This window comes from Manis javanica, chromosome X (assembly GCF_040802235.1).
Source record: "Manis javanica isolate MJ-LG chromosome X, MJ_LKY, whole genome shotgun sequence".
Taxonomy (NCBI): Eukaryota; Metazoa; Chordata; class Mammalia; order Pholidota; family Manidae; genus Manis; species Manis javanica.
The window spans coordinates 23,792,142-23,816,216 of NC_133174.1; the positions used below are offsets into that span (position 1 = coordinate 23,792,142).

General features: G+C 38.9%; 1 protein-coding gene across 15 annotated transcripts in view; it reads right to left on the reverse strand.

Annotated features, from left to right (window-relative positions):
• The window catches only part of DMD (dystrophin), a 2,259,748-nt gene that overhangs the window by 86,991 nt on the left and 2,148,682 nt on the right, over positions 1 to 24,075 (reverse strand). The window lies entirely within an intron of this gene.

The window sequence follows — 24,075 nt, forward strand, 5'->3', positions numbered from 1 at the left end:
CCTGTCTCCTACTTCTGTCATATTTCTTAATATACAACTGCTCTCTGAAAAAGCAGGTTTCACACAGGTAGGGGACTGACCGGCCAAATGAATAAATGAACAAAAAAGAATGAAAGAAAGAAAAAAACACTGGCAAACATGACTAACTGCCATAATCAACGGTACCCACAAACCTATTCTAATTGGGGGTTAAGAAAGGGAAATAATTTAATCCCCATCCAAGTCACACGGGTCAACATTATTACCTTTAGGGCCCTTCCAGAAAACAAGAAATTTGAAAGAAATATGAAAACCCAAGTTAAAATTAAGGAGAAGAAAAACAACGTCTGCAATTTCCTGTAAAATATTCAGTGCTAAAATCAAAAGGCCTGACAATACTGAAAATTGGCAAGGATGGGAAGCCACTGTTAACTCTCATACACTCATGGTGGGAATGTTAAATAGTATGACCACTTTGGAAAACCAGTTTAGAAGTTTCTTATGAAACTAAACACTCATCTATCTCATGACCCAAATATTCTACTCCAAGATCATTACCCAAAATAAAAACATGTCCACAGAAAGATGTGTATGTGAATGTCCACAGTAGCTGTACCTCTAACAGCCAAAAATTGGGAAACGAACCAATAGGAGAAAGAATAAATAATCTGTGGAATAGTCATACAATGGGATACTATTCTGCCATAAAAAGGAAGTCACCACTGATAATACAGCCACATGAACTGATTTGAAAAACATTACGCTGGGTAAAAGAAGCCACACACAAGGAGTAATACTGTTTGATTCCATTTATATGAAATTGTAGAACAGCCAAATCTCACCCCCACTGACAGAAGGCAGGCGGGAAAAGTGGTGGCCCAGAATGGGGTGGAGTGGGTAAGGGACCACAGAGAACACAAGGGTTTTTTTTTTAGGTGATCGAAATGTTATACATCTCGACTGGTATATAGGTTATGCTAAGTGTATACGTTTGTCAAAACTCAAATTGTACACTGAAAATGGATGCATTTTATTGCCTTTAAGTTATGCCTTAATCAAGTAGATTTTAAGACTTTTTAAAAAACCCCTCATTGTCATATATGATGTATATGTGTGTTAACTTAGGCTATGCTTGAGGTGGTCAGTTGTGTTAATCAGGAAAACACACTCCAGGGATGGTTGGCTAGCAACTAATCAAAAAACCTCACTGCAGAGGCAGCCACTGTAAGTGTTTCAGATATATTTAGCTCCTATTATACTGGTGGCTTCATTAATTATCCTAATTAATGTTCAATGGCTTTGCATTGGTGATATTAGTGGCTTATAAAATATGAGAACTGTCAAAAAAAGTTTAGAAACAGTCCCAGCCCTTACATTAATAGGGGGTAAGAAGAATCTAGCAGGCCGTCCACCTTTAGAAAATGTGCCCTAGGCTAGATTTCAAAATGTCCAGCTAGGATTCATTGGGTTCTTAGTTGCCTGAATTCAATTAGATGGTTGATGAGATCCTGCTGTTAGAGCAGTGGCTCTCAAACTTGGGAGATACCAGAATCACCTGGAGGGTTAAAAAATGCAGATTTCCAGGCCATTCTCCCAGATTTTCTGATTCTGTAGGTCTAGGGTGGGCCTAAGAATGTGCATCTCTGACAAGTTTCCAGGTGATGCCCATGCCGCTAGTACGGGGAACACACTTTCAGAACCATTGTGTTAGTGGCCCACGGCCACTGTGGATTGTGAGGCTCTCATGTCAAACACTCAAAAAGGCAGAGCAGTGACGTCACTGGGCTTGTGGCATAGGCTTTAAGATGGTTTTGTGCTCTGTGCCTAGTAAGTGCTCACAGGTGGCAGAGCTTGCTGAGACCCGCCTTCACTGTAAGCTGGTAGCCAAGATGTGAATAAGAAGGCAGCCCTCACACTACCTCTCACCAGGCGTGGCCGCCAACACCTAGCAAAGAGAACCTGTGTGGGTCCGTGTTACGCAAACTGTGATTCAAGGACGTACAGCATCAGCATCTCTTTGGAGTTTGTTAGAAATGCAGAATCTTAGGCCCCAATTGGATCTATGAATCAGGACCAACATTTTAGCAAGACCACCAGGTGATTCATGTGCACCTTCAAGTACAATCCAGTCTTTAATTGTACATTTTAATAAAGGTTCTTGTTCCAGTTCAAGTATAAACTCTGTATAAAGACCTGTATTGTCTTCCTTCTACCTTCCTATACTCCATTTTGTGAGATTTTTAGATTATTTAATGACTATTATAGTCACCTCAACCAAAAACTCACCTCTGGGATATGTTTGTGGTTCTCTTGTTTCTGATGAACACCAATAAAGGGTATTCACTACATTACAAATGTTTAAAAGTGCCTTGAAAGGCTATAGGTATATTCCCTCTTCTTGAGGAGAATTAATTTTCCTTAGACCTTGTTATTTGGTGAGTAGAACTTGATTTACCTGGGTCCCTCAGATTGTACTTGATTCTCTTGCTACCAAGAATTATGGTTCTTCCTTTGTCTGTTTCCCCCAGTCATCACTGCTTATCTTTTTGAGTGGTCTCAGCCAACTCACGGTATGAGTTGTCTTGTGCAACTAACCCACCAGAAACGAATTCGTATCCTCCCGTCCAGGCTGTAACACCATTCACCAATATGATCAGACCTTCTCTGTATTGCTAATGCAGAGTTACTTCACACACCCTCAGAAAGGAGCCCCTTTGGCTCTGTAAAATAAATGACATAGGGACACCAAAATCTACCTCTAGGCAAGTACAGATCACTTTTCCCTTAACACCAGCCGGTAGCAGTTTCCAAGGAAAAGGCCTCCAACTCCAAATTTCCTTCCATTCATTTACATATGGAAAAGTACAGAGTGTGAACTATGTGTCAATCAAATATCTTGGCAGAACTACCCTCTGCAAATCAGTATGTAAATCAAACACACTGGCAAAAACTTTCTCTTCTTTTTCCCTTTCTTTCTAACTCTCCTTTTCACTTGTCTCTTAACTCTCACTGGTCTAGTTTCCTACTATCTTCCTTCTTTCATAAAACTAAGATCCCTCTCTCATGATCCCAATCCTATCCCTGCATTCCAGTTTTCCTGTTCTATTGTGAACCCGGAACAAATAGTCTAAATGCAGTCAGAAGCTCCATGCAAACCTCACAGTTCATATCAAGAACCGGCAAAATGCAGGACCTAGAGATCCAAGAGAGAGGCAAGGATGATCTGATTCTTTCAGGGCGTGGCTCATTACGGAATACTATCCGAGACAAGCATCTGGAACATTCCTGCTGCAGGAGTGCTCTCAGCTTCCCTAAAGCAGTTCAAACTTTCTTTCCTTCCAAATCCTCCTTTATGGCACATTCTGCCTCGAGTTCATCCTCCCTGACACCCTTTCAGCATTACCCCCAACCTACTGCAGGGAACATGCCTACCGCCATCAGTTTTTATGCACCATGGTCCAAACAGTTCTCACACAGTGATTCAGGATTAACAAAAGAAAGATGCTGGAAAATGTCTAGTTTGCATCATAACACAATAGAAGCCATACAAATTTATATCCAGTAACCACCAGTGAATTGCAATGGAATTCTGGGACTTACGCAAGAGAGTTACCCATCTGTGTTGTTTGAGTCTGCATGTGTTGCTATGAATTTGCAGCACTGCTCCCTCTGGTTTACAGCTGGAAGAGATAAGTCTCTGCCATGTGAAAGTGCGTAGGATGCACAGAAACCTCAAGATGCCGTGTAGTTGCGGATAATGTGACACTGTCCTGGGCTGCGGCTGGCACTGACCTTGTAGCTAAAGTATCTAAAGTATGCATGTGGAATGAAGCTAAAGCTCCCATCATAAGCCCCCGGGGGTGGGGGGCGGGCCTCCACTTCCCCTGGGAGCTGCCTTCCCAGGACTTGGATCCAAGTTGTGTAATGAGCTCACGAGCTCTCACAACCGGAAGCAAGAGGAGTGAGTCTATCCAAGAAACGAGTCACACAATGTTTCCATGGCAGCTGGTGGAAAGCGCACTTCAGGATAAAAATGCTGAACTCTATATTCTTCTTCATGACTTGAATTATTTTACCCAGGGCTAGTTCTAGCCTAAAAATAGAGAAATCTAGAAAAATAAGGAACAAGGGCAAAGAGCAAACCACTACCCTCTCAAGTTGAATCACCAGCTAATGAAGTGATGGTCCATTTGGCTTTTATTTTGAGGCGCAAAATGAGTAATAGGTTTTTTTTGATCCTTTCTTTAGCCTATGAATTCTATTGACTTTGGTAAATAATTCTGTTTTACGATTTTTTACTGTCATTCCCTGGAAGGTAGTGGTAAATGGTGTCAAATTCAGCAGAAAAGAGCAATGACTGATCAAGTTTGAGTCACCAATCTACACACTGGACATGCTCTTGCAAAAATAGTGAAAAACACCTTAGTATTTTAAAGTCTTGGAAAATCTAGAAAATATTATAGAACTAAAACAGTAAGCCCCTTCATCTCAATTTTATTCCTGGTTTCTGTCTTTCAATCATACTTTGAAAATTATCTAGGACTGAACTGAGGTCTAGAATTTAAAAAAGGAGTATTTCACTCCAGCTTTCCAATGGCTTGTGGAGATTTTTTGGAAAGGCCCAAAGTTTCAGTATGCAGTATGTTTATCTATTAGGTAGGAAGAATGATAATGACCTCATAAACTTAATGAGTGGAAAGAGCTGGATGGTGAAAGATTATTCCACAGATAAATTAGTGTTCTGGTTTTTGTTTCTTCCTACCCACTCTATTTCCCAGAGAAATATAATCCATGTCACTCAGGTGATGATGAGTGAAAAAGAAAATTTAGAGGAAATATGACCTCTGTTTGGTATACTTCCAAACTTCAGTGCTTGGCATACAATGTGAATTAAACTACTACGGCATGTCTATTTTAATGATTTTCCAAATTTTCCAAAGAAGCCAAAACAAAGCAGTCTGCCCCCTCACCCCTTCCATTATAGGAAGGCAATACATTTTAAAATGCAATAATATATCTCTGATTCCTCTACCTCACTCTTTCTGTAGTGTTCTGCTGGACTCTCTGCATGGCAAATACTATCCTTGCCAGTTCAAACTCACTAGAACAGACAAGAACCCTGGTTCTTAATGAGGCTTGAGAGAAACTGAGTGATTTAAGTCAAGTCTAGTTTGAAAGCAAATTAAGCCCAAATGTCCAGGCTTCCGAAGTTTCAGAGTACACTGTAGAATTGCTGGGGACTCCTTAAGAACTCTTCAAGAACAGGAAGAATTTCTGGAACATAACTTTTAAGAATTAGCCGAGAGAGAGAGAGGAGGTACATTAACACAATATACTTGGCCTATAATTTCTTTGATATATTTGAGGTCTTTTAAAACCTAAACTCATTAAAGCCTCATCACCAGTGTAGAACTTTATTCAAACGGGGAAAAAATAAACCTATGTAGAGATAAACAGGAATTATACATTCATAAGTGCATGAACTGCAGAAAGCCAAGTCTGTGAATTTGTAATTACTATCAAGTTCTGTTTCCAGATGTGAAGTGGTACTTCGTATTATTTATTTTGCCACCAGTGACTCTCTAGAATTCTTCCAAAAAACTGAAGAAAATTTGCAGAAAGTATCCAGGGCAGCACAAATGTGGAAGAGAGAAACAGGTTATCAACCAAAAATAAAAACTTGAGAAATTCAACTCTGAAACAAAAGTGCCACTAAAATAAAAAGTGGGTTGGTCACAGCCTCTCTGGCTCAGTCCTCTTGCTTGGCCTTCCTCAGCAGAATCTCACTACTTCTTAACAACACGGTTATCAGGGAAAAGTTGATATTCAAATTAGGTTTGCTCATTGTTGGCTACTCTGGTAAGAAGTTGGAGAAAGCAGCTCCGGTAACAATGGCCAATGTAAAGATTTTGGGGGGAAACTGTGTATCTCAAATACCACTTGGGGGGTCCAAATCCTCTCCCAGATAATGGACAGCTGCTTCATGTCGACCCTGCTGTGCCTCCTTCCTTTTACTTAAGCTTCCAATCAGAAAGCTAATTCTCAAAATCTTGCCCACCAAATATATATATAATGTTAATTATTGGTAAAAGACTCTTTAGGCAAAACCAGCTTATAGCTTTTTAAAAGACATCATCTCTCCATAATCCTTCTACCTACCCTTTCAATGCTTACTGAGAATACACACATAGGGAAGAGCAGGCCAGGCAGGCTGCTCTGAGAAAGTGAAGCTGAAGCAAACATTTGAAGGGCAAAAGTCAGCACAGCCCAAAAGGCTCTTAAGCAGAGAAGAGTGTGGGCCATTAGGAGTCCTGGGAAGGCCAATACTACTGAAGACTCAGAGAGCAAGGAGGAAAAACGGCCCCCAGATGCGGCCTGACAGGTAAGCAGGGGGAGGCCCATTGGCACATCATGTTAAGGACAGAGGTCTCGGGATGTTCAGTTAAACATGGCAGATGGGACAGACTCCTGTTTCTCTACTTATTCCAGAAATTCTACTAGGATGACAGAAAAAGAATTAACAATGACATCTGTACAAAAGAACAGACAAAACTGGAGGAGATGAGAACACATCAGAGCTCTGGTATCTTGGAAACCTGGCAGATGATCTGGTGGTACTGATTTGAGAGACCAGAGAAAACCCCAAGCCTAAATTTACATGAGGGGAAGATAGGGCAGCTCAGAGAGGGGGGAATTTACAAGAAGCACTCCAACTTACACAGCTGTCAAGTCTCAAAAGTTAGAGGCTCTAGGTCCCTCTAAAGGCTGTAACGTGGCTGAAAATACAAGGCTTGGTTCCAAGTGTTCAGAGCCCAAAGCACCTTCTCCCCCATCCCATGCAGCCAGGTATCCTGACCACCTCCTGCCTCACCCTGACGGAAGGCTGGAGGTTTAATTTCAGGAGTAGCTGCACCGGGCATGGGGGAGTCAGTATCAACTAAGCTTGGGAGTGAGATAAGGCACTGAAAACAGAGGGATTAAGTGCCATGTCAGCACACTGAAAGCGTGTGAATCCTTAACCTTATTCCCCACTCCCATCTCTCTTATTTCGCCTGCCTTTTTTTCTTGTCAACGTACTGGAAAAGATCCTCTACTTAAATGCTTCATTATCTGCCATCCTTATCATCAGAGGGAACTTCAATCAGCAAGGTCACTAAATGGGTTCTCAATCTGAGTGGCCTCACTTCTCATTCTCTTCATGCTCCAATTATAACCATACCCAATCAAGCCAACCCTCTTTTCCTTCTGGTCTCCTTCTGGACAGAGACTTAAGCAACACACAGTCCATTCATTACTGAACTGAGCAATATGATTCCCTTTCTTTGACTCAGACCCTTCAGTCACTGCTCTCCTGTGTGTTTCTCAATCCTAAACATGGGCAGCCCAGCTGTGGACAGAACTATCAGAATGACATGAACTTGCAAATTTGGCCCAGGATCCTTCAACAATATTCTAAACTTTTTTAATTAACCAACCTTCACACTCTCTGCATAAGGGAACACACATCCCAGATTCTCTAGGGCAGAGACAGTTTAATTAGATTTTACTCTATAATAAAGATGAGAAATTTTAAATTATCAAATGTGACTTAATTTTTATACCTTTGTACAGCTTTTCATACAATCAAATTCACAAATGATTTTTTAAAAATTGTGTGCCCCCTAATTTGCTTTTTGGATGGGAAAAGTATACTTTCTTTGTAATATGGTTGACAGTACGTATGCCAAATCTACCATCCTTCGTCACAGTTGGGGAATTTGTGGAACACCTACTTTAATGATGAAAATACATGGTAGTAAATTTCCTCACTTCCTTTCATGTGAGCTTCATCTTGGTGGGTTTCCAGTGGTAGAACTCAACAAGATTTTCCTAAATTCTAACATTCCTACCTTGGCCTCACTTTCTCAGCTTGCTCGTTTCTCCACCCTGATGTCCCCGGATTTCAACACAGGCTCTTTCTCCCCAAACTCTGACCTCTTTCAATTATTTCTCTGGTAACCAAAGACAAGAGGTCACAAACTAGCTGGATTTAGTCTATAGGTGGGTTCTCCATGTTTTGTTCAGTTGACTGGTTTGGGCTCACGTAATGACTTTTGTTAGCTGTTGAATGACTTGTCAATAGTTAAAAATCTGGAGATTGCCCACTGTCTTGCTTCTCTGGAAGAAACGGAAGACTGGCCTTCTTGCATGACAAGAGGGAAGCTGAGGCCCATTTAGCCCTCACTGAAGCTTTTCAGGTTGCTCCAGTTCCCACTCTGCCACCTCCAGCCTTTAAGTGACCAATTTGGCCCCAGAAGGCATTTGTTTTTAGATTCTAGCCTCAGTCAGACCATTTCCTTATTCTCCCCATTTACCCTTCAGTTACATTCTGTTTTTCATTCCTGTCTTTGTCAAAGCTCTTCCTGTGGAGTCTGTCCAGTAACAAGCTATTATCTGGCTTTCACTCAAACTACTCTATGGAAACAGTTCTAACTCGGTTTTCCAAAAACTTTCCAGCTATTAATTCTTTGGACTCCACCTTTTACTAATGCATTCAAACCAAATGATCGTGTCACCAAAAATACTGCCTTAATACATGTACTTTTCCAGTATAAGAGTAGATGGGAAGCCAGCACCAAAATCACTACTAATCAGTCTGTTGACTGATTAAGTGACATTTCATTAAGTGACAACCACTTATACATTTTGAAATCATCAATTAACATTTATCTAAGCACCTATTATAGGCCTAAACATGTGCTCAGCTCAGGGGTTAAGGATGCAGGCTTCCAAAAACTGGGAAAAACAAAAAGATAAATTACTTACTCACACAAAATCAGTACATATTTCCTGGGTGTTTGTGATGTGCCAAGCAATACATATACACATACAAAACTGGTTATATGACCACCCTTACTTACCTGCATGAACATATAATGACAATAGGCAGTCGTGTATTTTTATATGTCACACACAAAAGTAGTTTGCAACATGACATAAGCTGTATCCCAATGAACATTTTTATGGTTAATGGGATTGAAAATGTTCCATTTAAGCCAGGTTATTTATGAAACGATGATCAAATTCTAAGTTAGCCCACAAAGGCTTATTTAAGGGTAATTTAGATACTCAATATATGACAGAAATAAAAATGAAATCTATGAAAATAGTAATAAAAATGAACAATATGACTAATTAGAGGCTTTATCTCTCATTCTTGAGGAGGAAATAGGGACTTCTGAAGAGACTCTATGCTGTGTTTAGTTTACTACACCTATGGCAATAAATGCTCGTGCTCAATAAATTTGGCTTGAATTAATGAGCTTCTGAAAGGAACTTCCCTTCTTGTACCAGGTTTAAGCTGTTGATGACATTGATTCTACATCTAATTTTTCTTTAAAAAAAGTCATTTCCCATTGTGATGGGTGAATCGCTGGAATGATTCTCTTGCTTTACCGCCTTGCAGCCTGAGCTTGGACTTCCTTATTCAAACACGCATAACAATGATAGCAAGACTTTCCCAAGATATAGACAAGTTGGAGTGAAGGAAGAAAGAAAAGAGGTAACCTCGAGAATGCTTAGCAAGAAAGAGGAATCAAGTGCATTTGAGTGTGGCAGATTTTACAGGTTGTTTCCCTCAACACCGTTTTTCAAATTTTTTCTCCCTGGTCTTTTTCTACTAGAGGCTGGAGGACCTCAGTTCTCAAATGCAGCCAGAGGTAGCCACGTGGACACAGTTTTGGCCAATGCTTGAGAAGACATCTGTGGGGAAGGGTTTCCTTTTCCACAATGGAAGACAAAGAGCCTCAGAGGGAGAAGGTCCTTTCTCCTTCCTGCGGGGCAGGGGGCAGCAGTCATCATAGAACCATGATGTCACTCACTGAAGCTGGAACAGCAGAACAGAGGCCCACATGTCTGGTGGCATCAGGGAACTCATCCTTAGCTCTCTACTGTTGTCTCCCGACTTCTTGTTATACAAAAACCACCAACCCCTGTGTGCTTAGGATACAGCTGGTCAGACGTTTTGTTACTTGGAGCAAAATGTCTTTCTAAGTGACAATATTAATCGAACTGGAAGTCAACGAAATGAAGAACACCAAATAGAAAGCACCATCCATCCCCTGAAATCCTCCTTGGAGTGGAGAGAAAAAGTTAGCAGTAAAGAGATCTTGGATCACAGTGTTCCACTTGCTTGCTCCCAGGTGGTGTCATTGACACAGGGCCGACTGACAGCTAATTCAATGTTGAAAACAATGTTATAACAGAAGGCTCACACAACACTGATAAGGCACTCTTCTAGACATAAATAGACCTGCAGGGGGTCTAACTAGACTTTTGTTTTGAATGAGACATTCACAAGACTGGTTCTGCCCAGATGTAAGATAAGAGTTAGAATTTTTAAATTTGTAAGTTATTGCTCTGGAAATGAATGTCCACCTGCATATGAACACTTTTCACCTGCTAGTTTTTAATTAATTCTTCAGACATGTTCATACTTTTATCTCTTCATTGGTGCAAAATCTCCTTTAAAAGCCAAGTAGCATCTTTCCTCATGCACAGCTCTTAAGACAAGTGTCCTAGACAAGTGTTCTTTAAAAAAAAGAAAAGTTTTGATAACTTTCAACTATCGGGAAGTTTTGAAACTCAAATTACAATTTCTAAATCTATCCTTTCTCTCATAGTATAAGTTGAAGGTTGTGATTAAAAATGATTTATATCCTCTGTCCACCTCTCTCCATCTTTCTGGTCTCCCAGCCTCCCCTCCACCAATATCCATTCGCCTAAATCCCTTCATGAATAAAGTGGATGCCGAAATAAACACCCGTGGAAATATGACCTTAATTACCACTATGAAAACCAATTAACCTTCTTGCGAAAAACTTTTTCTGCCATGTTTCTGCCTCAGGCCGGTAGTCACAGTTTAATCTTATTGGGAGAAATAAATTGTTTGGATGTTGATTATTATTGTCACGGTTGTTTGAGAGATGGAAGAAGAAAAATCTGTTAAATCCTTAAGCATGAATAATTAGCCCAAGACAGTACACAACTCACGAGGTTGAAGCATCTGAAAACATAAGATTTGCTCATTTCTCTATTTTGTATACTGTAGTGGGAGAGGGGAACAGGTGACATGACTCAAACGCCCATGCACCCAGTCTAGTTGATAGTATGATGTTTGTAAAAATGAAGCATGTGACAGAGAACGATGATCTCCTTTCAGTGTTATGTGTTAATTTTTCTGGAAAGTAGATACTAGTCATCAGATCCTGACTAAGATGTTAAATGTAAATCATTCTTTAAAGAAAAGACCAATCACTCAGCAGCTGCAGCTGTTGTAAAATTAATCAATGGCAGGAGCTTTTCATTAAATAATGGACTGCCTCAGCCCCCTGACTGAGTTACTTTTAACTCAAAGGATGCCTTAGGGACAGATCCATGTTCACCTGTCTGCGTGTGTAGACAATATATTTGAATCAGGAAACGAAATTTTCAGTGTTACTGGGAAAATACAGGGAAAATCACCTGAAAACTATGTTGTACTTGGAAGCTACTTGATATAAAGCACGTCCTCTCTCTCACTTGACCAGTTTAAAGGTTCAATACGAGAATTAGGCAGGCTCTTGAGTTCCCCTTCATGTCTCATAGACGGCCCTGAAGCAGCAGGAGTGAGTGTCTCCCTTTCCCCTTTCAGGAGCAATGACCAGGGCTCCCCACTGCTTTCGGACAGACTGCCAGTTTACAACAGGCAAGAGCTGGCCCCCTTCTCTCTACCTCTTTGTTTCTCTGTCTTGTCAATGGGAAGTACACAATATAATAAGGTTATGCAGCTGACTTTATTTTAATGCAAGGAAGGAAAATAGTCAAAAGTCCTGTGGACTACTGCAATATGGAACTAGTTTTCTAAATTTTTTTGGTGAAAATCTGTTCTACTTATTGAGTTCCTTATCTTCAAAAATTGGGAGGTTTTTAAACTAGACTCCCTAAAACAGAAGAAATTTATCTTCTGCAATACAGCCTGGCTTTAAATGACTGGTACTAGAATTGTGCTTACATTTCATTTCCAGCCGCCTGGACACACACAGCCCCAATCAGTTCAGAGCCTTCATGGGCCCTGTTAGTCTGGGGCCGTCTAAACCTTAACCCAGTTATGTAAACTGCTCGCCTGTAGAGTGTATTCTTGAAAACTGAGATACTTTTAGTCAAATACGCTAAAAGGAAAGAAGGCAACTGGATATCAGTAACTCAAATCTTTGTATCAGTTTATCTGTCTGTGTAAATGTTCTTTGGAAAATACTGCTAACTGTAGTCATTATGTCCCAATCTGTATGTCTGTGTGTCTATGTGTGTAAATGAAAGATTTTTCTACCTCCGGATGGTATTAATAAAAATTTATTTAAAAACAAGCGCTTGTGGTTAATATGTGTGTGCAAATTAGTTAGTAGTTTAAAACCTATACATTCTTAAGGTACTGTACAAGAAGATATGTCAAAGAAATAATCAATCCTCCCATGTTTCCTTCATATGCTACATCTATAGCTTTTCTTCTTCCTTCCTAATTATAACCCTTAAATAGAATTCGTGCCTCATATCGAATTTACCGAGTATCATAATTCCTCCAGGTGGTAAAGATACCTCGAGACAAGTGCTGGGCATAGAAGCCACAGGGCATAAATCTGCAAAGAAGTAAAAAGCTAACCTTTGCAAACAATATGGCTTCTCTCTCACTTACCAACTTTACATTTCCCTGTATGGCCCCGGAAGATGACTGGTTAGCCAGAGACGGGTAAGATTCCTCAAGGGAGGAACAACCTAAGACAGGCACAGTCGCAGGGGGGCCATCAGGTGAGAATTTGGGGATCAACAGAGGTGAGACTCAGAACCTCACCCCCCCTGCTTTGAGAGAAATCTTCTGCATCCGTGGATGTCTTGCTGCCCTTGTCTAGCCTGGATTAATACTTAGTCCATAGGCACACACCTGATCATCTGATCATCTACATTTGCCCTCTTACAGCACTAAACTATGTTTTCTACCTTTATCTGGCATCTACCTACCACTTCAGCATTTTATTAAAAATAAAAATAATAATAATAATAGGAGAAATGTGGGATCAACATATAAATCAAGTACAAAAATCAAACGAATATTCATATTTGACCTGATTGTTTATAGGTCATAATGCATGATCAAAACCGAAAGTTTCTGTGACGAATGCCCTTGTACTGTTCACCATGTAAGAATTTATTCACTATGTAAGAATTCGTTCACCATGTAAGAACTTGTTCGTTATGCTTCAGAAGATTGGAGACTGACGAGAATTAGGCTTGAGATGGATTAATGATTGTACATTGAGCGTTGACCCCCCTATACTGAATTTTATTGTTGTTAACAACCATTTGATCAATAAATATGAGAGATGCCCTCTCAAAAAAAAAAAAGAAAAAAAAAAAAAACAAGCGCTTGTGAAATTTGGGCATTCTAAAACTTCCAGAAAAATCTAATAGAAAATATTAAGCATTAATGCTAATTTAAGTTGAACTGAAATAGACATGTCTTTATGGTTATCAGCTGCCTCAGTTTACCTAAAGTCATTTAAGTTGATGTTACTTGTTACATATTTCAAGAATAAAATTCTTAGAGGCTTGACTGTCTAATGTTCAGTAAAGGTTTTGTAAGTAATGTAGCATAGTTGTTAGGAATAAGTAAACTAAGTGTAACAAGTGGACACCTTAATAATTTGTGTTACAGTGTGTATACCTATAGCCTGAGAATCTTTGGAGTAACCTAAAACCTTAAAGTTTTGCTAAGTTGAGTAGACATATTTTGTGTTTAGTGAAAAATTGTGCTGTAAAGCACATGGTTCCAGAAATTATAAAGTGTGTTCATTAATTTGTCAATCTAAAGAATGCTAGTGTAACAGTTTAAAATAGCCTACTTCTCAGTGTTCAAGGAAAATTAAGGTACCTAATGGTTTTAAATTCTAATTAAAACTACTTAAAGTAATAAGGAAAACATTTCTGCATGCTAAAGAATGTGTCTTTTGATAAAATTAAGTAACTTTGTTCTAAAGTACAGCTGTTTATTTAAAGAGGGAGAACTCTGAATGTAAAAGGAAGTTGTAGAAAGTTTGTGGAAGAATTGATATGGTCATGCTATATAAAATTAAAGCAAATGAGTCTCGATATCAAGTACACAGCAAAATTAGAATTTTGTTTTCAGTTAAAAAGACAGTTTTCTTAAATGTTAGTCTGCTCTTAATGTTGAAAGATTGCAAAGGGTTCTCTAATTGTTTTATCAAAGCAGTTTCTCATGCTTAAAGTCTCAATGAGTTGTCTGATCACTTAAGAAAATGAGATCTTAATATTTAAAGGACTAAAAGCTAAACTTTGTTAACAAGTGTAACCTTCTGTATTTGTCTTTGAGGTATTTGTTGTCATTCTGGTTAAATGGATAAGTATTGCTTCATGGCAACCTATTATCCTATTTGAGCAAGTGCCAAAGAAACTTTCTTCTGACAACTTCCCAAAATCAAATTCAAAAAGGTGCTTTTACCTCTAGTTAACTCTGAAATTTTTCAGAGGGCCCCTGGAACATGTCAGAGGAATTTTTTCTCATTGGGTAAAGTATTTGGCTAATTTGGCTTATTTATCTGATATATAATTACCTGCTTAATTACCTGGAAAGCACTGTCAAAGGGAATGATGCTAAACTTTGTTACTGAATGTTTTGTGTTACAAAAATATCCAATTTCCTATGTCAACTGTCTTATATAGTAAGCTCTTATCAGATCTTTAGCCATTGTCATTTGTAAGTCTTTTGTCGTTTATAGTCACTGGTTTATTACTCCTAAACTAGTAAAGAACTAGATTTCAGCAGAACAGGTATTAGTTACATAGGATTAAGTAAACTAAGGAAGATGATTTTGTGGCTCTTTGTTTCAAATGTTGCTGATAAAGTGTTTTAGGCTTTTTCTCTTATGCTGACAACAGTTTAGTGAATGACAATATCTTTATAAACAGAATTGAAACATTTATCTTTCTCTCTACCTGATCCCTCCAGAATTTAAAAACTCTCAGTGACTGTTTTTATATTTCATGGCAGTATGTTTATTTGCATAAGTTCAATAAGAATCTGCTTTCCTTGTAAGAGGACCAATTAAAAATACAGGTTATATTATCAAGGCTTTGATTGGAATGTCATACCTGAGAGACGTGCATAAACTCAGATATGACCAGACAGCTTTAAGGAACTAAGTTTGACTTTATAAAGCCAACAAAGCCCCTTGGAAGAACTGGCCTGGTACCTTGCTTACAGGGTTCCCGGCAGCCTTACCAGGTGAGTAAGGAAGGTCACTACCTGGCAGGTGCAGAAACCTCAGGATGTCTTGGGGACCTCAAGAAAAGAGGAATTCACCCAAATCTACAGGTACTACAAGCAAAACCGGATGGCAAGTCTGGCTTGGCTTTCTGGCCTTGAGAGGTCTTTAAAAGTCTAATCTGAAGTTCCTTATAAAAAGTTTCAGCAAAGCACACTTAAAAGAGCCTATGTAATCAATTGCTCTTCTTGCTGCACTTATACAAATAATCAAGCCAAGTGTTAATTATTTTCTTAATCTGCTTACTTCTAATAAAAATGAGGGTGATTTTAGTGGAAAGTATTGTTTCAACAATGCAGCCGTATCTATACTAAATCGTAATACTAGTCACTGGGACATAAACTAGATCCAGAATTCTAGTTTCTTCAGAATATCTGGCTATGATTCTCTAGGTGTTTTAGTTTTCTCCCATCATTTCAATTAAAGTTTTACTATTTCTAGTCTTCATATTCTATCTTGCCTAGAAGCCATAAAACTACAAAATAGTAATAGAAATGGAACCTGGAATAGAAGTGCCCATCTTCCGAGGCCCTCTCGACTGACCACTGGAGACCTGACTGCACCTTTTACTGTACCCCTTCTCAGCATGAAGCAGCCAAAGGGGTCATTGCCCTCTTTCCCTAGCAGCAGCTAGGGTCTCTGCCTGTAGAGGGGGCAATGAGACAGGGACCATGGGCTTAGACAGAGTAGGGTGAGGTTCTCTTGAAAAAAGCAGGGCATAATATTTACAGTCAAAGCAATGTAACCATGTAAAGTCCCTATTGAAACTGTGTTCAGCATTATGCAAAGTCAAGGTCACACTGATTCTCTAGGGTAAAGATACTAGATAGACTAGGAATATAGACATCTTCAGTGAGATCAGTTAAAGATCAAAAGGCCAGGAGCAATTTGGCCTGGAATGTTTGAGTTTCCCAAGGGCATCGCAGCATAACCTGTGACTTCAATGTAAACAGCCCTAGCAAACAGACAAAAACCCAGCCCACCTTGAGGGCAGGGCAGATGGCACAAGTTCACACCCTAAGCCCTCAATTCCCCCAAATCCTCAACTGCCTATAAATTGCCTAGACAATGTACCACCCCAGGCTCTCTGGTCCCCTCCTGGCATGAGCCTGGAGCTCTTTCCTCTCACTTTATTTCTAAATAAAAGCCTGTACCTTGCTCTCCTACCTTGAGTGTTTGTGAAGCTCATTCTTCGGCTTCATGGACAAGAACCCCGGCATCAATATTATGCTTAGTGAAATAAGCCAGGCGGAGAAAGACAAGTACCAAATGATTTCCCTCATTTGTGGTGTATAACAACCAAGGAAAACTGAAGGAACAAAACAGACTCACAGACTCCAAGAAGGGAGAAGCAGTTACCAAAGGGGATGAGTGGGGGTGGGCGTGTGGGGAAGGAGGGAGAGGGAGATTCAGGGGTATTATGATTGGCACACGTGTGGTGGGGATCAGGGGGAAGACAGTGTAGCACAGAAAAGGCAAACAGTGACTTTGTGGCATCTTAGCACACTGATGGGCAGTGACTGCAATGTTTTTTCATGTGAAACCATAAGAGTATATATCAAAAATACCTTAATAAAACAAAAAACAAACAAAAAAACCCCGTTGTTCCTAAATTTTACTTCAGCCCTTTCAGTGTTCAAATATTGCCTATAGAGCCTAAGAGAAAAACAGAAGTGGCAAGCAATGGTCCAGGAGTGCTAACATTTATTCAGCACTGAAGGGTAGATGCTCTATGTACCTGATGCCATCAAGTCCTCATGACACCTGAATTCCTTATTACCAACGTTATTACAGACAAGTAAAATGAGGCCCACACGTTTAGTAACTTCCCTAAGGTTGCACACCACAGCCTGGATTCAAGGCCAAATCTTTCTGGCGCCCCGCCCGGAGCCCTTGAGAGCCTTCCCCACTCCTCTGCTGTACGAGAAATGGGTCTTTCTTTCATGGTCCCACATGTTTGTAATCCTAATCAGCATGAGAGTGCTGGGCAGTACCCTCAGGACCATGACTGGGCAGGGGGCAGAGGGTGGGCAGTGGGGCAGAGGAGCTGAGAGATCACAGAAACCTTTGCACAAAGAAAGATAAGACCACAGAGAGGGAAGCTGACAAGCTGGTGAGGTGGTGGACAGACCAGGAAGGTAACTAGACCTCTTATGATTCAATGTCCAGTTCTTCTTATACAGAGAAACTTTGGGAACCCCAGCCATGTGGAGCTTCTTACCCAGAAACATTGTGTTCCCAGAAACCTGGAACAATACATCAGGCACTCTGAGGGTTAAGTAAGAGTCTGTGACTTGGGGGGCCCAACCACCATTTAGAACACATTTTATTCCAAGTTGTAAGCAACTAACTTTACAAATAAACTTTTGGAACACAGCCCCAGGGTAAATTCAGAAAGGACTTAATCTTGTCTCAAGGCAGGAATGTGGTTCTTGCCTGACTGCTGAGGGATTTAATGGTTACTGGGCAACCAGGAATTAAATTCTGTTGGTAGCTTTAATTTATCTTTAATGCTTATGTATATTCTATAAAGGTTTAAAAAAAACACCACAATTTTTATCAAATAAGAAAATGACATTATAGTATCTTAGAACTAGAAGTTTCTCATTCTAAATCTTTATTTTCCAAATGAGAAAGCTAAAGACTAGAAAGTTCAGAGTAACTTGTTCTGGGTTCCCTAGTCAGTTGAAGAAAAGCAAGGACTAGAAGCCAAGTCTTTCTCTTTCTTCCTTCCCTAGAGAGAAGGGGTGCATTAGCTGAATTAATAAAGTAGCTGAGGAACTCTCTCAAACAGGCAAATGCCAAAAATGTTCACATATACCAGATGCCTCATTTTCCTGCACATTCCCCATCTTCCTTTATTTTATTTCACTTTGTTGCGGTCACACAGCTCTATCATAGTGTCCCTTCCATGACACAGCCAGAGAACAAAGCACAAAGGCTCATTCGAAGTGGCACTTCAAAACCACTCTTAGGGGCTACGGGCACGCATTTACTCACGATTTGAGCAGAGACGATGAATTTCTTTAACCTTAACAAGTATTTGATGCTCACATTAAATTTGGAAAACAAATTTTCCCAGTAGCAAGCAAAGCTGAATTTTCCCCCTGGCAGAGTAGTTTCTGGGACTTGGGGTTCAATATTTTCACGATTCAGCTCCTTCGTTAAACCACCCAGACACAAAAAGCCCTCACTGTTCTAAAGTGGATTAAGTTACAGGACAAAGTCACAAAGTGTGGATGTGAACGTTTCTTTTCAAGAACATCAGTAGTCCAAATCCTGAATTAAGAAGCCAGGTCCCAGACACTCCCTGCAATGTGTCAACATATAAAATCGTTTCTCCTCTCTATACTATCGATGTTAATCTTAATTTCTCCATTTGAATAATGATTTTTGTTTGTTTTAGCAGTCATGACAACCAGTTAGCATTTACAAAGTTTTAAATGGTTGTCTAGTTTGATTTAAAGGCTACTAGTTGACTTTAATCTTGTTTTTTATTTCTAGGTTTTTGTCTCATAAAAATACTAACATAACTCTACAAATACCAACTTTTCATTCATAATCTGTCCATCTGTTACTCTACAGAAACGAAGCTTTAATTATATAAAAGGTGATCACATCAGAGAATAGAATACTGTGTCTATTATGCTACCAATGTGTAAAAAAAGGGCATGTTTATATGTATGTATGCCTATATATGCAGAAAATATCTACAAAAGGAAACATAGAAGCTACTATTACTTTTCATACTACCCTCTTCTATTGTTACATTTTTTAAAAATCATGTGCATATTTTACTTTTAAAAATGACTTAAATCAATCATCTGTGTATCTATCTAACTAACTTCTTTTGTACATTTCTCTTCTGGCATGTCTTCTAAATTCTTAGTTTCATCCACTGTCTTCTGGAGGAGTACTACTGTATAATGGGAAAACTAATGGGTAGAGAAGAAAATGTGATGGGTTCTAGGTATGACACAGCAGTGAAAGAACAGTAATAATGGCTATCGTTAATTGGGTGCTCACTGTATGCCAGCAATAAATACACAAACTCTCATATAATACTTTTGATGTTGTTGCTTTAGTCCCATCTTACAGACAAGAAAACCAAAGGCCTCAGGAGTGAAACTCAAACCTATATGACACTAAAGCCACTCTTGTTAATCATGACACAGTCTTCCCGGGTGCTTGTATAAGTGACCTCAATTTCTCGAAGCTGTGGTCCCTTCATTTGTAAAGGGAACAATAACAGGACCTGTTTCAAGAGCTGTTGTGAAGACTATATGAGATATTGTATTTTAAAGGCTCATAGGAGATAGATATCCAGGGTATATACTTGGCTCAGAAATTTGGAACCTTACCCTGCCTCCAGTATTTCATATACAAAGTGCAATAAAAATCCAAGGAATCTTTTCATCATGTTGATGATTCTAAAATATTTTTCTGCCTCTTTCCAAATGCCTCCAGGATATCTTCTCACAATGCCACTGTCACTCCCTAGGAAAAAAGTTTAGCTCAGGGTGAAATCACAGTTTAGGAATTTAAAGTACATTTAATTCCCAGGCATGCTATGTGAGCAAATTACCTATTTTCTCTGAACCTCATCTGCACAATGGAGATAATGACATACTTCACAGGGCTTTTGAGAAGATTAATGAGAAATATATGCTCATGGTATGGAAGTTCATACATTTATATGAGCTGCCCAAAATAAGTTTTGGTAAAAGATGAACTATATAAATCCCTAAGTACACAAATCGATCAAATTCAGATTCACTTCCTATTGTCCAATTTGCAATTTCCTGCTTTTGTTCACTGATCTCACTATTCTCTGTGTCATCGAGGCTGAAAATCTAGAAAGCATCTTATAATGATTTTTTTTCTTTAAAACTTATCCAATCTGCCACTATGTTCAGGCCATTTTGCCTTAGTAAGAAAACTCTGGAGTCACGGCCCCTTTTCTTCCCCGGCACTGCTATCCAAAGACTCTCATTATCTCAATTGCCACAACACAAAACAAAGAATCTCTCCCCTCTCTAAACATCCTTAAACCATCCCATAAAACTCTTATTCCTAAGAACAGAACAAAGACTTCATCATCACTCTCTTCTGAAGATTCAAGGATGTCCTCCCATTGCCAATCAAATGACGGTTAAATTTCTCATTCTATAATTTAAGACACATAATTTGCCCTTAATTTAACAGCACTGAGTTAGGTTTTTCTTCAAAAATTTGGACTAAGTTCTCACAGAACAATGTCCTCACACTGACCCTCAAACAAGCTAGGCTTTCAATTATGCCTTTGTTTATGCCACTGTACTATGCAGTATCCGAGCCTATTTTAATTCACCTGAGTCTTATAAAATTCCTTCCTAGAATAATGGTTTTGTTCTACTCTCCAAATAGCCATCCACAATGATTCTGATCAATATTGTTCTTTTTACCAATGTAAGGTAAAAAGTTGATCATACACCTGACCTTGATATTATACAAAGTAATGTATATAGTCTCACAGCATTTATTAACTCTTTCATGTATGCCAATTTTATTTTCCAAAGAGGATAGTAAGGTTCTTTTGTGAAGCTGACATATGCTTTTTTAGAATCCTCACACAACAGGGAGAAAGATATTATGTAATGATAAGCACTGCGTGTGTGGGGGGGGGAGGGGCTGTTAGCTTGAATTTAAACCTTCAGTCATTCTAACTTGAGACACTTAAATTTGCCTTGAAAAAAAAATGGGCACATGCTAACATTAATAAACTGTAACATCAGCAACAAGAGAAAATAACATGGTTGTCATTTGGGTTCCAAAGACAGAAAGGAGTTAGAAAAACTAGAGCTGTCCTGTTGGCCACAGGTAGAGCTGGGGTCTTTCATTTTTACAGGCAAGGACTTCTATCTATCACATCGTGAGGTCCACTGCATATCTGGGAGGAGGACAGGTTGGGAGAAGGACAGGACTCATGCCTTATGTTGCTTTGTATCTGTTACTCAGGACAGGGCCTGGAACACTCTTAAGAACTCCAAATTTATGGGGAAAATCATCAATGACTCACAGGAGACAGTAAAAGTCAACCGCCCATACCTATGGTGTGGATGACTTTTCATCACTCAAGAGGGCAAGAAGCAACTTTCCTCCTCCACCCATAACTGATGAGCCCTTTATTAAGAGAATCCCTGTAGGTTAAGGGTCTGCACATACTAAAAAATGTGAAGAAACTGGAGTTGGCATAGAGAATAAGAAAATCTAACCTAATGCGTGTATAACAGGTCCACTAAGGGTGGATAAAGGGATTAAGCTTATTTAGCTCGGACAACAGCAAGCTAAGGCATCCTGCAAAAACTGGAGTGATGCAATCAAGAGTCTCCCCCATCATCATGAGCCCTTCAATGGAATGAAAAAAAGCTTACACACTATCAGAAAAATTTGCAAGAGTTTTTGTTTGGCTAGACGGATTTTGCTTTTATGTTACTCACAAAAGAGGGAAAATGCTCAGGAAGCATTGAAAAGAAATTGTCCATGATTAATAGTAATCAAAGATTTGCAAATAATAAGATTGAGATGGTTGCATTTTCTCTAGTACAATAGCAAAAGTAAAAATGATGTTCTATGTCAGCAAGGGTACAGTTAGATGGGCACTTTTATGTATTAAATAGGCACAACCTTTTGAGAGCACCTCAGGCAGTATATACCAAGGAAGTTCAAAACATAAAAGCCCTTCACTCGGTGACTGCACTTCCGTGAACCAAATACGGAAATGCTTTATGCATAAAGTTGTTCCTTACATTCTTGCTTACAGCAGTGAAAAAATAAGAAACAACTGTGGAAAAAATTAGTCGCTCCATGCTCTTTAATTGCATCATGGTCAAAAATGTAACTGAAGCAAGAGACTATAAACCTTAATTGACAGTGTAATGAAGAACCTTACACAGAAGGTGATAATTGTACGCAGAAATGTTTTGTGAAGATAAAGTGTTCTGCTAGCCATTCTCTTTCCAGACAGTGAGTTAAAGGTAAGTTAACTTTTACATATCAGTTATAAAGATTAAAACTTACAGAAAGTCATCATATGGTTGAGATTCTGTCTAAACTTGTTTCCTATGAGGGCAAAGATTTTCCTGTTACAGTGAAAGTTTCCAGGGATAGTTTGCCTTGTCACCTTGAGACCATAAATATTTGGTAAAGGAATTATCATCCATTAAAATATCTGTGGTAGAAAAGTGTTCACTACAATTTATAAGCTATATTTATCTTAGGATAAATTTTACTTACCAACTTTCTGATTACTGATTGCCTATTTTGGACTACATTGACTTTATTCTATAACATCTGTAATATATAAGCAGCTTGTTGGACAGAAGGCATCATAACACTTGGATTTCTTCTCAGAAGCCTGTTTGTAGGAAGTCTCCAGAATCTTAAAGATGTATTTCCATAAATTCATCATGAATTTGGGTTTTCTTTGTTGCAACCAAGTTTTTCAAAATGGGAAATTATTTTTGAAGAGTGGTACTCCAAAAAAGCGCAACTTGGGAAAAAATAACATCTCTGAAGAATTGTTAAGGATGAAAGAAAACTTACAATATTTAGTGAATGGAAGAGGCTACATTAGAAACATAATATGATCTCTAACAACTAAATTAAAAAAATGCATAGGAAAAATACCCTGGAAGCAATCCTCTAAAATGTAAATGGTGATTATCCATTTAAGCTAAGATTTAAGATAATGTTTATTTTCTTTTTACACTTAAATTCATTTTTCAAAATTTCTGGAATGAACATATATGTTTTAGTTGTTCCACTAATAAGATATTAAAATGTTTATACCTCCAGTAAGCCTTATTTTCCTTAATATCTGTATCTTACTGCCCTAACATTTAGGATTCACAATGCTTAACACACTCTTAAATGTTTACTGAGTCAAGGGACCAATGAAAAGATTAGGCTGTGTGCATACCAGACTGTGTTCAATGTTTCCTTTCCTTTTTATTTAAATTCTAGATCCATATTGACACTTTCTTCCAAGAGTCTTATCTGCACGATTATCAAGTAGTTCTTTTTAGGACAAAATTAATTCCAGAATAGCAGTGGGCATGGTTTTGCTAAGACATCAAATTGCCAATAAAATCTACACCTTAATTGATATTCTCTATTTTTATTACTATGAGGCTTTATCTTGTACTTTGTGGAAAGAACTCCTTCTCTCCAGAGAGTTCCATTTTGCCAGTTTAATGATCTGCCTTAGGAAAACATCATCTACATCTTTCTGTCTTCTTGAGTGGTATTTGTCTTCTTCCCCAGCAAAATCATTCTCCCTTGCTCTGCGCTTCATTCAGTGAACATTTATTTATTTGGAGTATACCATGCACCATGCCAGTCACTGGCAACAAAGACGAGGATGACAGTTCCTGCTTTAAAGAAATTCATTAGCTAGTCCTGAGAGACTTGAGCATAAACAACTATAAACAGTGCCAAGTAGTACAGTCAAATGCATGGGAACTCATTCATAGTGTTTAAACTTCTGTGGAGATAGTTTTTTAATGACACCTCTTTTCTTGTTTTTAGGTCAGTTTCCCTTGAACCCAGTGTGCCCTTCCGGTGCCTTATCTAAGTCACCTCAGACTCAAGAAGTCCTATGAAAGCTTTTAAGGCTTTGTATTTCTCCCTGCATATTGGAATAAATGGTTGGCTGCACCACCATCCCTGAGGTCTCCTATACTTGAATTAATTTGCTTGTTGG